The sequence below is a fragment of the Nansenia antarctica genome, assembly GCF_963989245.1.
Source record: "Nansenia antarctica genome assembly, contig: SCAFFOLD_926, whole genome shotgun sequence".
NCBI classification, from domain to species: Eukaryota; Metazoa; Chordata; class Actinopteri; order Argentiniformes; family Microstomatidae; genus Nansenia; species Nansenia antarctica.
In genome coordinates, this window is record NW_027662921.1 from 1 (window position 1) to 15,320 (window position 15,320).

General features: G+C 51.4%; 1 pseudogene across 1 annotated transcript; it reads right to left on the minus strand.

Annotated features, from left to right (window-relative positions):
• Window positions 1-821: 821 nt before the first annotated feature.
• LOC308175392 (nuclear factor 1 X-type-like) lies at window positions 822-15,297 on the minus strand (annotated as a pseudogene). Its single transcript, XR_013938024.1, has 6 exons — window positions 15,111-15,297; window positions 13,700-13,774; window positions 9,218-9,346; window positions 4,957-5,126; window positions 3,496-3,650; window positions 822-910 (listed from the first exon to the last, which is right to left on the minus strand). The product of XR_013938024.1 is annotated as a nuclear factor 1 X-type-like (transcript).
• Between the last annotated feature and the right edge of the window lie 23 nt (window positions 15,298-15,320).

Consider the following 15,320-nt stretch of genomic DNA (forward strand, 5'->3'; position numbering starts at 1 on the left):
GGAGGAATGCAGATTGCTTCCATGTGTGGGGATAGCTGAGTTGGCTGCAGGCAGGTGCGGTTAGCCCCTAATGAGAAAAGTCGTGTTGGTAATGGAGGAGGCCCAAGACGCTCCGGCAGCAGCAGCAGCAGCAGGCCGGTGGCAGAACACGGCCAGGGGAGAGACACCACAAGACTACTGCAGCCCCGAGGGGGGAGCCAGCGCTAGGCCAGATATATATACTGTACTGTCTGTAAACATCACTGAACTCACTCTGAGAACTAGAGCCAACCGACCGACCGACCACTGATACTTGATAGACTCACATTGGAACGAGTCGAACGACTCACACTGGGACTGATTCTGATCTGATTCTGGAACCTTCTAACCTTCACATCACACACTCACACTGGAAATTATTTTGTTGATAACGGTTTTATGACAGTAACACGTTGACAATTGACACACGCTCCACGATGTGACTTGAACTTGGACTTGACACACTGGTAATCAACAACCGCCGACAGAGAGGAGGAGAGGACAGAGGAGAGGGAGGAGGAGGAGGAGAGAGAGGAGGAGAGGACAGAGGAGAGGGAGGAGGAGGAGAGGAGGAGGAGAGAGAGGAGAGGACAGAGGAGGAGAGGACAGAGGAGAGGGAGGAGGAGGAGGAGGAGAGAGAGGAGGAGAGAGAGGAGGAGAGGACAGAGGAGAGGGAGGAGGAGAGAGAGGAGAGGACAGAGGAGGAGAGGACAGAGGAGAGGGAGGAGGAGAGGGAGGAGAGAGAGGAGGAGAGAGAGGAGGAGAGAGGAGGAGAGAGAGGAGGAGGAGAGAGAGGAGGTTACCTGAGTCTGCTGGGGGATGTTCAGAAAGTTGTCCCGTGCTCCGATGCTGACAAACCTGTTGGGAGCTGTGGAGCCTGGCGTGGAGTATGCTACAGAGAGATAGAGAGAGATAGACACACACACACACACACACACACACACACACGCATGCACGCGCACATACACACACACAAACACGTACACACACACACACACACACACACACACGCATACACACACGCACACACACACACACACACACACACACACACACACACACACACACAGGGGGTCCCAAATGAGGCATGAGGAACCATTATCATAGTTTTGTGCATGTTATTGTGAAACTCCTAAAGTCTGTGAATTACTGGAATCAATCAATAAATCAATCAATCAAATAATCAATCAAATAACACGTCAAAAAAGAGTCCCAAAGTCACAGGGATAGACTGGTATGGATACAGAGACTGGTGGTGGGAAGTTAACTAAACTAAGGGCCAGTCCTCCTCCCGCTAAGCCTGGGAACGCCCTGCATAGCCCAGGGAACTAGCCTATACAGTATGATATTCATATGGGGGGGAAACCAACGGGGAACCATTAACTTTGGGTCAATGCTCCATTCAGATGGTTTAGGTCACTGTGGAGGAACTGGAGCCCGCGCCTACGGCAAGACCACAGGATCAAATTTAGGGCAGTTTGCGCTCACTGGACTCCAACGGTAGCTGAGTGAAAGCTTGTTGTTGTTTGTTGGACGTGAGTGAGGGTGAGGGGTAAGGGGAGTGAGGTTGGATGGAGGGAGGGGGGGGGGTTCATGAGTGTGTGTGTGTGTGTGTGTGTGTGTGTGTGTGTGTGTGTGTACGTATGTGTGTGTGCGTACGTGTAAATTGCATTGTCTTGAAAAATCAGAGACAAAATGAAGAGAAATAAAGTCAAAAATGACAGTGAAGACATTGATCGGGGGGAGGATGGGGGGGTTGGGAAAAGGGGTAGAGAGAGGGGAGATTTATTTATATACAAGTAGATATAAATAAATCAAGAGGTGGTAGTCGATAAATTGGAGAGTTGGGGGGGGGGGTTGGAAGGAGGGGGGGGTGGAGAGGTGGGGGGAAGAAAGTTGAAAGGACAGGAGGACGACGAGGAAAAAAGAGGGAAAATGCCCCAGGTGGTCCGTCCGGTGCCCCTCTTGGTGTGCCTCTCTCCCATGGTCCGACTCACGCACCTGCCCTGCACCGGCAGGGGAACACAGCGCCCCCTACTGAACAACACAGGCAAGCACACCCCCACGGACACTCTCCTCTCCTCTCTCTCTCTCTCTCTCTCTCTCCCGCTCCCCCAATCTAATGGCTAATTAGAGGTGGTGGTGGTGGTGGTATATTGGTTTGATTGGTTGGTATATTGTTTATGTTTTGGAGCAATTTTTTTTTGATGATTTTTTTTCGTGTGGTTGTTTTTTTGTTGTTGTTGTTGTTGTTGTTCTCAATTTTTTAATTGTTATGAGATTTCATGTGGAAAAGGGAAGTGGCAGGGGGATAATGGGGGAAAAGTGGGTCACATGATGTTTGGAGTCCACGCCAACTGCCCTAATTTTGTTTCCCTTAAAAAAAAAAGAAAAAAAAGAAAGAAAGACAGAAAAGAAAGAAAAGAAAAGAAAGGAGTATATCGAATGAAGAAAAAGTAAAAAAGGTAATGAGAGATAGAGGGAGGGGAGGGGAGGGTAGATTCTGTTGCCGCTGTCACAGACAGACATGCATAGTCTGGATTGATCAAAGGGTACAGCAGCCAGACAGACTACATACACAGGGCACTAGCTGCCCCCCCCAACGACCAACACATCAAAAAGAAGGGAGAGAAGTTACACTGCCTCCTGTGGTGCTAGCAGGAAACCTAACACCAGAGAGAGGGAGGGAGGGAGGGAGGGAGGGAGAGAGGGAGGGAGGGCGAGAGAAAGAGAAGGAGGGAGGGAGAGGGAAGGAGAGAGAGGGAGAGAAAGTGAGAGGAAGACTGAGAGAGAGAGAGAGAGAGAGAGAGAGGGGGAGGGAGGGAGGGAGAGAGAGGGAGGGAGGGAGGGAGAGAGAGAGAAATAGGAATAAGGTTTGGGCCCGGGGAGGTCAGGAGAGAAAGTGAGAGGAAGACTGAGAGAGAGAGAGAGAGAGAGAGAGAGAGAGAGAGGGAGGGAGGGAGAGAGAGTGAGACGGAGAGAGAGAAATAGGAATAAGGTTTGGGGCCGGGGAGGTCGAGAGAGAGAGGAAGACTGAGAGACAGAGAGAGAGAGAGAGAGAGAGAGGGAGAGAGACTGAAAGGGGATCTCTGGCATAGGCGTGGCTGGCATTCTGCTCTACAGGAGGGGATCAGAATGGTGGTACAATAATGTGGAGTCAAGCCCCAGGGTTGGGGGGGGGGGGGGTGGTGGTGGTGGTGGTGGGCGGGGGGGGGGGGGAGGCTGGGCGCTCAGGACTGGCTCTACACTGACCAACATCAACTAAGCCTTGAGGGCGGGCAGGAGGGAGGGGGGGGGGGGGGGGGTCGGTCTGTCTGTCTGTTCGCTAGCTATGCAGTAGCAGCTAACCTAACAGTACGTCTGCTACTGGTTTCGGTTCGGATCGGATTTCTCTCTTCTCTCGGGGTGGGTGGGGGTTAGGGGGGGGGGAGGTGGGGGTGTGGGGCGGTGGGTGGGGGTTGGGGGGGGGTCACTTACACGGAGATGCGGGCGAGCTGAGTCCGCCGTCGGGGGGCGTGCTGATGGGTTTAGAGTCGGGCATGGGGAGGGGCACGGGGCGCGCCACCGGGGGGCGGCGGGGGCAGCAGGAAGGTGCCGGGCATTTTGCTCTGGCCGTGGCCACCTCCGTTCGGCTGCAGACGACACAGACACGGTGAGCGGAAAACACACACACGTCACACCACCCCTCCTCGGACCACACAGGGCCACACACACACACATGGGAATACACACACACACCAACACACACCTGGGGACACACACTCAGCCATGCATGCTGCATGCATGCACACGCACATACACGCGGGCACGCATGCACACACACACACACACACACACACACACACACACACACACAGTCAGCCATGCATGCACGTGGGTACGTACGTACGTACACACACACACACACACACACACACACACATACACGCGGGCGGGTACGCACACACACACACACACACACACACACACACACACACACTCAGCCATGCATGCACGCGGGTACGCACACACGCACACAAACACGCGGGCACACACACACACACACACACACACGGCTGGAGGGAGCACATGTCCTACACACACAAGCCATGAGGAGTCAAAATAACCAACGGCAAAACTAAAGCAGAAAGAGTGATGCAACTTCTCAACACACACACACCTCCACACACCTCCACACCTCCACACACCCACACACACCCACACACACCCACACACACCCACGAGAGAAGAAACAGTGAAGACTGAGAATGGGGGGAGTTAGAATGTGACACAGAGAACTTAAAAAGGGAGGGAAATTCACGTCCGGATTGTGGACAGTGAAGGGAGGGTGGGGGTGGTGGTGGTGGTGGTGGGGTGTGTGTCTCCTGGAGGATGATCTGTATGTCAAGTGTAATCTTAGTAGGGCAACAAAATAGTTGAATATTTTCCTATTTCCTTTCTCTCAGGGGGGTTGTGGTGGCACAAACCAAGCATTTGGGGTGTGTGTGTGTGTGTGTGTGTGTGTGTGTGTGTGTGTGGGGGGGGGGGGGTGGCCATTGGAGTACAGTACATATGTGGTCTCTAAATAAGCAAGACATGTTGACGTGAAAGCGTTTCGCTGGTATTCATACAGTACATGGTGTGTCACAGAGTCAGTGTTGCCAGATGGGATTGTTTTGCCCAAAAGCTGCCCAGTGTGATCATAAGTAGCCCAATTGGGGCGGGAATCTCACCCAATCTGGCAACACTGCACAGAGTACCACAGTGTTCACACAGCAGGCGTGTATAACAAAAACATGAAAACTTTTTTGGGGAATACATGAATACTTTTTGAATATATATACTTTTTTTTCAATGTATGAAGTCGATGTATGTAAACAAATTAAACGTTGTTATTACCATCATCATGTGTGTCTGTTTGTGCCGTTCCTCCTCTGCCCTCCACTCCCTCTCACGTACCTGTCCACTGGCCTGTCCCGAGCCGTCGGCACAGACGAACTGCACAAACTCCTTGAGGGGGTCCTGGTGGTGGTGGTAGCGGATGGTGGGGTGGGTGAAGTAGGGGCTGGACTGCTGGATGATGGAGGAGGAGGGGAAGTGCAGGGCGGACGCTGAGGCTCGGGGGCTCCCTGTAGGAGAGGGGGGGAGGAGAGGAGGGAGGGGGGGAGGAGAGGAGGGGGGGGGGGGGAGGAGAGGAGGGAGGTGGGGAGTGGGAGAGAGAGGAGGAGAGGAAGAGGAGAGGAAGAGGAGGTGAGGAGGGGGGAGAGAGAGGGAGAGGAGGGAGAGGAGGGAGGAGGGTTTATGGCGAGAGAGAGGGAGAGAGGAGGGAGGTGGGGCGGAGGGGAGGGGGGTTTAGGGAGTGAGATAGAGGGAGAGGAGGGAGGTGGGCAGGGGGGGTTAGGGGGAGAATGAGGAGGGAGGTGGGGAGGGGAATTTAGGGGGAGAGAAAGAGAGAGGGTGAGAGAGAGAGAGAGAGAAAGATGAAAGTGAGTGGTGGGGAAAGAGAGAGAGAGAGAGAGAGAGAGAGAGAGAGAGAGAGAGAGAGAGAGAGAGAGAGAGAGAGAGAGAGAGAGAGAGAGAGAGAGAGAGAGACAGTGTCAATTGGGTCCTTGCAATCTCACTCCCAACAAGATATTGAAATTTGACGAAAGTGACACATAACCGGACCAACACAGTCAACCACCAAACACTCGACTGGCTTCCCCTGAAAAGGACCCTGACGCCAGCCTGGCTTATCAACGTAGCCAACAGGGAGTGGACAGCAGGGCCCTCTAGGGAGGCACTGTGGAGCGCACGTGACACACACACATGATATACAAATGACTGAGATGATCAAAGACTGTTGGGGAACATCTGGTCCCATTCACACCATAAATCAGCCTCCTGCATTTCCTGTCTACCTCCCCATCAGCACAGCGTGTGTGCACACACACACACACACACACGTGCACACACATGCAGGCGTAGACACACGCATGAGCGTAGACACGCGCACGAGCATACACACACGCATGTACACACACATGCGAGCGTACACACACACACACACACACACACACACACACATACAAGCGTACACACACACGCACGTGCACACACATGCGAGCGTACCCACACACACAAGGGTACAAACACATACACACACACACACACATGTACACACGTACACACGTACACACACACACACACACACACACACACACACGCACGCACACACTGTACTGAAGCGTGACGGTCCCACACACATTTTCCAGTTTTAATGCTAGCTGGTTATGTAATCAATCATAGCCTATCGTTGCGGTGTGACTCTGCCCAGAAGTTGTGAGCCTGGGAGAGAGAGAGAGAGAGAGAGAGAGAGAGAGAGAGAGAGAGAGAGAGAGAGAGAGAGAGAGAGAGAGAGAGAGAGAGAGAGAGAGAGAGAGAGGGGATCTCACCGCTGGATCCCTCAGACATTAGTCAACATCTCCCTGGGACCAGGAATACAGACGCAGTCTGTTGTGCCAGGGGTCTGCAGAGACTCTATGGCCTTGGCAACTTGGCACTCCACCAGTCAAGCTGGGTTTGGGTAGGGCGTGTGTGTGTGTGTGCGTTTGTGTGTGTGTGTGTGTGTGTGTGTGTGTGTGTGTGAGGTAAGCTGGTTTGGGTAGGGAACCTGCACCTGTGAATGTGTCTGTGTCTCTCTATGCCTCTTGAGAGGGTGTGTGCGTGTGTGTGTGCGTGCGTGTGTGTGTGTGTGTGTGTGCGTGTGTGTGTGCGTGTGTATGTGTGTGTAGATATCTGGCAGCGATCCATTCGCCAGACTAAATTCTGCTTTGTGGTCTGTGGACCTTCCCTCGTTGAGAATAACAAAATCCGAATAAATCTGAATGAAATTTGTCGTCAGTCACCTCCAAATCCAGCTAAAACTTGTGCTAGCTGAGGATAGACTGAAGCTGACCGGAACCTGACCGGTGACTCTCTCTATAGGGGCAGAGAGGCCAAGGGTGATAATGTGAAGTGAAGTGAAATTAAGCAAACAAAATTCAGTTTGGTCCCAGGCAACTCACACACGCTGCCAAGCGCCAACAGGGCATTAACCAGCCAGCCTGACCCAGACAAAAGGTACTGTTGCTCCCTCTCCATCCCAACCATGCCATGTCCAGCCAATCACCTTTCACTGCCTTTCCCCCCTCCGTCTACACCCCCCCCCCCCCCCCCCCGCGCGCCTCTCGCTATCCCCCTCTTTCTCACTCTCTATCCCCCTCTTTATCCCTCTCTCCCTCTTTCCTCCCTTTCACTCGGTCCCTTTATAGAACCATGGCGTCTGAGGGACATTCCATTTGGACGGCGGCCATTTTGGGGAGCCGGTAGGGAGCCCACCCTCCCCTCCTCCCCTCCCCCCCACCCTCCCCACCGGCTCCTATGGAGCCCAAACACTGTCTCACACTCCAGGTCTCAATTACAGGAAAACCTCTTAGCTGCCAGCCTACACAGGAATAACTGTGAGAGGGAGACAGGGTTAGCTATGGATCAAAGCAACCTGAGCTAGTGTAAAAAAAAAACATATACACAGGGGCACAGGCAGAGGGGTAGCGGAGAAAAACCCCAAAACAAATCAAATATGAAAGTGTGTATACTTGTATATGAAATGAAAATCAATATATTAAAAAAAATATATATATATAGAATTTAAATTGCAATTACCATCTCACGGGATGAGAACATGGATATATAAAAAATAAACCAAATCTATAAAATTCTAAAATGTATTTTTAAATGTGTGGTATAGAAGAATATATTAAAAAAGAAAACTAAAACAACATTCCATTTAACATAAAAGGGACCGGCAGTTCCAAATGACCTTTACATGATTGGGCTGCGCTGGCGGAGGCCCAGGCCGGTCCTCTGAGGGACCACGTATTTATTCCTTTGAAAACGGAGACTCTGCTGGGGACCTGCTGGCAGCCTCGCGTCTCAGAGACGCTGGGAATTCTCCGACTGGAGGCTTGGAGACCGTTCTGTTACCCCTCGAACCCGCTCAGAGAGGCGAGAGCGTTGTGTTAACCACCCCCCCCCCCCCCGGAGCGCCCAGAGGAGGACAGTTATCTCTTAATGCATGCGTTAAAAACAAGACTCGGATTTGGGTCGGATGAGTGGCGTACTGTTGACGTACGTTGGCTACTTTGGGTAACTGGATTGTCGCAGACTTCTAATAGCTTTGGAGGGGCGGAAGCAGTTGAGGGGGGATGAGGGGGGATGGCATCCCCCCCTGAAATAAAAACTGTCAAAATCATCCCCCTTCTAAAACTGCCACCCCCCCTTTCCATCCCATGTCATTTTATCAATGAACGTGGTATTACTGCTATTTCAACATTTAGTTTTGCTCATATTGAGTAAAATACTGTGGGCGAGGGGGGCACGCACACATGCGATGACATTTTTAAGTCACTGACGCTGTGGGGATGCTAAAATTGTCCCCATGATAAAATCCACCATCCGCCCTGATTTTTTCTTTTAAAACTTGAGTACTGGGCGGAAGGGATACACACGCTTGCTGAGTGACTCAATCAAACGGACATGGGATGACAAACACTGTAGCATGGTTACACACGTGGACATAGACAGATATGAGAGGAAAACAGGGATGAAGAGAGACAGAGAGAGAGACAGAGAGAGTTAGAGAGGCCATGATAATAATGGTTAGGAAATTAAACCAGTGAGTTTCTAGAGTTGTTGCAGCAGCGAGAGGAGCTGGCCAGGGGTTAGGTACTCAGATAATGGCAGGTCCAACTGAATGACTTCTGCTTGCTCTGTGGTACCCCCCCCCCTATTTGGGGCCACTGTTAAGGGCTATATCAAGAGAAATATTAATTTAGTGATTTCTTGTTTCATTGGTACAAAGCTAATACATGTAGGAAGTAGCATTCTAGCATTGTGACTGCCAATGGCCCCTGGTCCTACTATAGATTTGTTTTTCTTATGATGACTGATGTAGAGAGGATTCACTTACTTTAGACAACATATACTTGTTATAAGTTGCTTTGGATAAAGGCGTTGGATAAAGGCGTCTGCTAAATGCCAAAAATGTTAATGTCAAGTGGGGTCATTGGGGGGTGTAGAGAGGAACTATAGTGGGCATATGGTTAACATCCACCCTCTTCTTTCTCTCTCTCTCTCTCTCTTTAGTCTCTCTCTCTCCTTCTCTTCGAGGGGGGGTGGGGTGGGGGGGCAGGGCTCTCACCTGGTCTCACTCCTGCCAGCACGGGCAGCGGGTGGTGTGTGAAGGCCATGCGGGGGGACCTCGTCTGGGGCGACAGGGCGTTGAAATCAAACTTTCCCGGCTTCTTAAGTGAACCAGGCGTGGACAGTCCTGGCAAACAAAATAAAAATGGGATCAATAAAAAATGGGGAGAAGAGAGAGAGGTTGGTTTAATGAACACTTCTACACTTTCAAATAACTTTTTTCTTTAAAAAAATAAATGAAAAAAATCTGTTTTTGAAAAGGGAATTTAATAATAATAATAATAATAAAAAAATAAAATAAAACATCATTTTTCTGATTGATTTGTTTGAGAGATTTTGATTGGTTAATGAAATTGATTTGTGTCCTGTTGTATTGTTGGCCGTACTCTCAACATCAATCTGGCCGGGAGCTCTCAATGAGCCAATCACAGGACTCCATGGAAACGATGGCCTCATAAAGCATTCTGGGTAAAAGGGATTTGAGGTTCTGGCTTTGGGGTGAGGGTGTGTTGACCAAGGCAGTGAAACTCCATGGTTCAGATCCATAGTAGTAGAGAAACCTGGAAACGTGGGACAATTCAAGCCACGATCAGTTTAGTTTTTTGTCAAATCTCTGTCTGAGAAATTAACTAGCCCCTCCTCAACTCTGACATTTAGTAAATGTTTTTAACAGTTAACCACAACATTAAGCAAAGGGAAAGCAAAAAATGGGAGAATGACTAATAAAATTGCAATACTTTGTTCGCTGCCCAAATGAATCAAACTCAATCTACAATTAGTAAAAAAAGCCATGATGTAGTACGTCTCTCAGTTTCAATCCCTTTGTCTCTCTCTCTTTCAGGTGCCCGACCTAATACAGTACATACTCTTTCAAGTGTGTATTTCTGCCGCCGTAGCGACTGCGGTCTACGTTAGCGAAGCCCACAGCTTGACTATAGGAGGAGGAGGCTCCATTCAGAAATAGCACACACTGTACAGTATGGAGCCAACAGCTGCTTAGTGAGAAAGACAAGCAGACGGACGAGAGAGAGGAGACAGAGGGGGAGAGAGAGAGAGGCGAGAAAAAACGTGGGAGACATGAAAAATATGTGAGGGAAGGAGAGAGTGATAGCAGAGCCAGAACCTGTGAAAAAGCGGCAGTGTCTCTTTTCTTGTTCTGTGCATTTTATAGGCGGATTGCTGTGAGGACCGATGTATGAAATCGAAATGTCATAAGACATTAAACATGGTCATTATCTCGCTCTTACACCCACAGTCACTCACTCACTCACTCACTCGCTCGCTCGCTCGCACACAGACGACAACTGTCACACGCTCACTCAAAAAAGCACGTACACACACACACGTACACACATACACACAATTGCACGCACTAAGACCTTTTCACACACTAACGGTGAACAGACTACGGTACTTGTTTTTTCTTCGCAAAAAGTTTCAGGCTAATCCTGGATCCCTAACAGGCGAGTGATGTTGTTAAACTTTTCCATTCCGTCGGGGTCTATTTCTGTGGCCCCCCCTTCCGCATTAAAAGGCATTAAATCCTCATTTAACTACAATTCTTTGGGTTCCAGCGGGGAAATGTGTGAACATCTATGAGAGTGTGGGGGCGTGTTAAAAAAAACGCTTTGTGTGAAAGAGTTAAGTCTCCAGCAGCAGGTGGGAGTGGATATGTGTGAACCATTTATGTCTTCAACAGACATATTTTATTTTTTCGGTAACCGGGGGCATGGGGGTGTAGCGCTCTGTCAGACAGATTCGAGCCATGAAGAGAACTCGGATCCCACCGCTGACACCAATAGTTACCGTGATTCCTCTGACAGCGTCACACTAGGGGGTGGTAGGGGCACACAGGGATAAAAAAACAAAACGTTTCTGTTCTCCGTGGCGGATAAATCCAGGAATATCAGTGCAGCCGGTGGAGTAAAACTGGGACAGAGAGGCAAGATAACACCGTGGTAAATTAGGTATACATGGGGATGGGGACAAACTGGATAAGCCCTATAGAAGCCACCCATTAGGAGAGATACACATGGTATCTAGATTTGAATGTGTGTGTGTGTGTGTGTGTGTGAGAGTGCGTGTGCGTGTGTCACTACTCTGTTCACGCTCCTCCTGGCAAGCCACAGCGACGGACTGGCAACCAATCAAGCGCTCCCATGACCCTTCTGTCTCTACACTAACAGGCCTGCCACCAGATGCGCCTCTGAGACACACACACACACACACACACACACACACACACACACCATACAGTCACTCGTTTGCACACACACACACACACACACACACTGTCGCTCGCTCGCACATACGCACACAGGCACACACACACACACACAGAAAAGATCAGGGATTCATATTGGCTTGTAGACGTAAAAGGGATGTCGGGGAATTCCCTCGTCCCAAGTCGCAGACTAAACACAGAAGTCCAGAACCCTCCAAGCCTGTAACTCAAAGCACCAGCAAGGGCCCCCAACAAACCTCCAGTGTCTTAAACATTTCACAATCATTTGGAACTAATATGAAATCATGGTTATTAAATCCTGACGCCCCTGCCCCCCCCCCACCCCCCCTCCTCCCCCTCTAGTGCCCCTGTGGAACAGATGTCTCCAGCAGCCTAGCAGCTCCCAAGGCTACACACACACACACACACACACACGGAAACACCATCTGGGATCGGTGCTACGCTGTGTGTGTGTGTGTGTGTGTGTGTGTGTGTGTTTATCGTAGTGTGTGTGTGTGAGAGTTGTATCTACATACATCTGTGTGTCTGCGTATGCCCCTGCATGTGTGTGTGTGCTCAATTGGCTATGGAAGGGGGGAGGGGGGGGGGGGGATGTGGTTTGGCGTTTGGTGCCGTGGACAGACGGCGGCGCGGCGCACCTGTTTGTACGGTCGTTGTTGTGTGTTTCTCTGTGTTTTTTTTCCACGGCCCCGTGTTTGTTTGTGTGTGTGCGCACGCTTGTTTTCGTACCAGCCCCCCCCCCACCCCCCCACCGCCCCCCCCCCCCCCCCCCCACCTGGCCGGGAACTCCCAGCTGTGGTTTGTTTTCCGCCTTCAAACGACGGACACACTCCTTAACGAGGTTGTGTTACGATAGCCGCGCTAGGGTCCTACTTAAAATGCAGCGACATCTTGTCCGTGCTTCCAGAGGGGCATAGGAACATCCCTGCTCTCACTCTCTCTCTCTCTCTCTCTCTGTCTCTGTCTCTCCCTCTCTCTCTCTCTCCCTCTCTCTGTGTTCTACATTTTTCCATTTTCCTCCCCGAGACCAGCCTGGCCTGCAGCACCGTAATGACAAAAGCCTTGTTTGTAATTTCTCGGATGTTTTTTTGTTGTAAATTAATTGGGATACAGAGGAGTCCAGATTTGCATGCTATTTTACACCTTTATTTGCCAAGCTCATTAGGAGGTGGGCTGTGCTGCTGCGATGGGTGTGTGTGTGTGTGTGTGTGTGTGTGTGTGTGTGGAGGGGGGGGGGGGGGGGGGGGGGGGGGTCCTGATGCAGCAAGGCATGCAGTAGTCTCTTCTGCTGCCTGATGTGAAGCCTCTTAATTACATTTGCAGCTCAGCTAACTGGAGCAGGTCTGGGCAGAACCACGGGGCCCCGGCAACCCCAGCCTGCCTCTATCGCCTTCCTCACAATCTGTCTCTCTCTCTCTCTGTCTCTCTCTCTCTCTGTCTCTACCACAGTTTCTCTCTCTCTCTCTCTCTCTCTCTCTCTAATATCTCCCTCTCTATCGTGCTTTCGCCACCTCTCTTTCTCTCTGCATCTTTCTCTCTCTCTCTTCCTCCCTTTCTCTCTCTCTCACTCTCTTCCTGCCTCCCTCCCTCCCTCCCTCCTCGCTCTCCCCAAGGCCTCTACCACGGCACACATTTTCAATTAGAGAAAGGGGAGCGAGGGGAAGACGGAGAGAGAGAGAGAGAGAGAGAGAGAGAGAGAACAGTAGCAGGAGGTTTAGACCTCTGATCCACGTACTCCGTAAGCGTCTTAATTAGGGATTTTAGATGAGGGAGGGACGGCAATACCTAAACACCTGCGAGGGGTGGGGAGTACAATAAGCCTGTCTTAATGTGTGCGCGCGCGTGTGTGTGTGTGTGTGTGTGTGTGTGTGTGTGTGTGTGTGTGTGTGTGCGCGCGCGGTGCTGCTATTAATCGTCTCAGCGTGCCACAGAAAGCCATTCCGAGCGGTAAAGGGAGCGGCGCTGTGACCGGCGGGGCTACCGACCGCGGGACAGCAAAACGTCCACAACAATAAGAACCCGTAACCTTGACGACTCAATCTTCCAACAGCAAAACGTCACGAAATCGACCGTCCTAACAAACGTTAACGGTGTACATACAAGGCGGGCGGAGAAAGTCTCTATGCGAAAGATAAACGTCTCGAAGGAAAGATAAACATATTGTACTGTGTAAATCAGAGAGGAACGGTTGGAGTCAGACACAGGGTAGATGTGAGGAGTGGAAGGTTTTCTAACCGTGGTAAGGGAACTGCACGCCGTCGTTCTCGTGCTTAATCTTCCTCTCCTGCACACTGGCCAAATGGTGCTGCACTGCAACCAGAGAAGGGTAATGTTAACATTAGATAGAGGGAGGGAGGGAGGGAGAGAGAGAGGGAGAGAGGGAGGGAGGGGAAAGAGAGGGAGGGTGGGAGGGAGAGAACAGAGAGAGGGGGAGAGGGAGGGAGGGGAGAGAGAGAGGGAGGGAGGGAGGGAGGGAGAGAGAATAGAGAGAGGGAGAGAGAGCAGTAGGGGGAGAGAGAGAGGGGAGAGAGAGAGAGAGTGGGGGAGGAGAGATGGGGCATTTGTGTATGATGGAAGAGGTGAGAGTGCATCAGTGATCATCACAACATCCCAGCTGCTTTTGTGTCGCTCAGACGTGGCAGTTTGAACACAGTGTAAACTTGTGTGTGTGTGTGTGTGTGTGTGTGTGTGTGTGTGTGTCTCTCATGTCCCAGAATGTTCTCTAACCCCCTCTCTCAGATGTGGCCGTTTGAACACAGTGTAAAGTTGTGTGTGTGTGTGTGTGTGTGTGTGTGTGTGTGTGTGTGTGTGTCTCTCATGTCCCAGAATGTTCTCTAACCCCGTCTCTCAGACGTGGCAGTTTGAACACAGTGTAAAGTTGTGTGTGTGTGTGTGTGTGTGTGTGTGTGTGTGTGTGTCTCTCATGTCCCAGAATGTTCTCTAACCCCCTCTCTCAGACGTGGCAGTTTGAACACAGTGTAAAGTTGTGTGTGTGTGCGTGTGTGTCTGTGTGTGTGTGTGTGTGTGTTTGTCTGTGTGTGTGTGCGTGTGTGTCTGTGTGTGTGTGTGTGTGTGTGTGTGTGTGTGTGTGTCTGTGTGGAGAGGTCGGGGGTTTCTGGAGAGGGGTGTATTGAAGGAACAGGCGTGGTAGGGATAGAAGGGGAGACCAGAGTGTACGGAAGGGGGGGGGGGGTGTTCTGGAGAGTATTGGACTGAGTATTGAGAGTGTGTTCTGGGTGTAGGAGTGAAGAGGAGACCAGAGTGTTGAAGGGGTGGAGGGTTAGAGGTGAGGGAGGGTGGGGGGTTAGAGGTGTGTGTGTGTGTGTGTGGAGGGGGGGGCTTAGAGGTGAGGGAGGGTGGGGTGGGGCTTAGAGGTGAGGGAGGGTGGGGTGGGGCTTAGAGGTGAGGGAGGGTGGGGGGTTAGAGGTGAGGGAGGGTGGGGGGTTAGAGGTATGTGTGTGTGTGTGTGTGTTGAGGGTGGGTGGGTGTGTGTGGAGGGGGGGGGGATAGAGGTGTGTGTGTGGAGGGTGGGGGGTTAGAGGTGTGTGTGTATGTGGAGGGTGGGTGGTTAGAGGTGTGTGTGTGTGTGTGTGTGTGTGGAGGGGTGTGTGTCTAGGTGGCGTGGAGGCGTGGAGGCGGGGCCTACCTGCGTCCATGTCGTTGGGCCAGCCGCTGGACTGGGAGGAGCCTGCGGCGGGGGAGCGGCCGGGGTAGAAGACGTCGTCCGTGGGGCTCTCCAGCTCACTGTCGTCTAACGACTTCCTCTTGGTAGAGCTGGGGACAGGAAGTGAGGGGGGGGCGTCAAACCAGGGGGGCTGAGGGCTGAGGGGCAGTGTTTTAATGATCTCACGCGCAC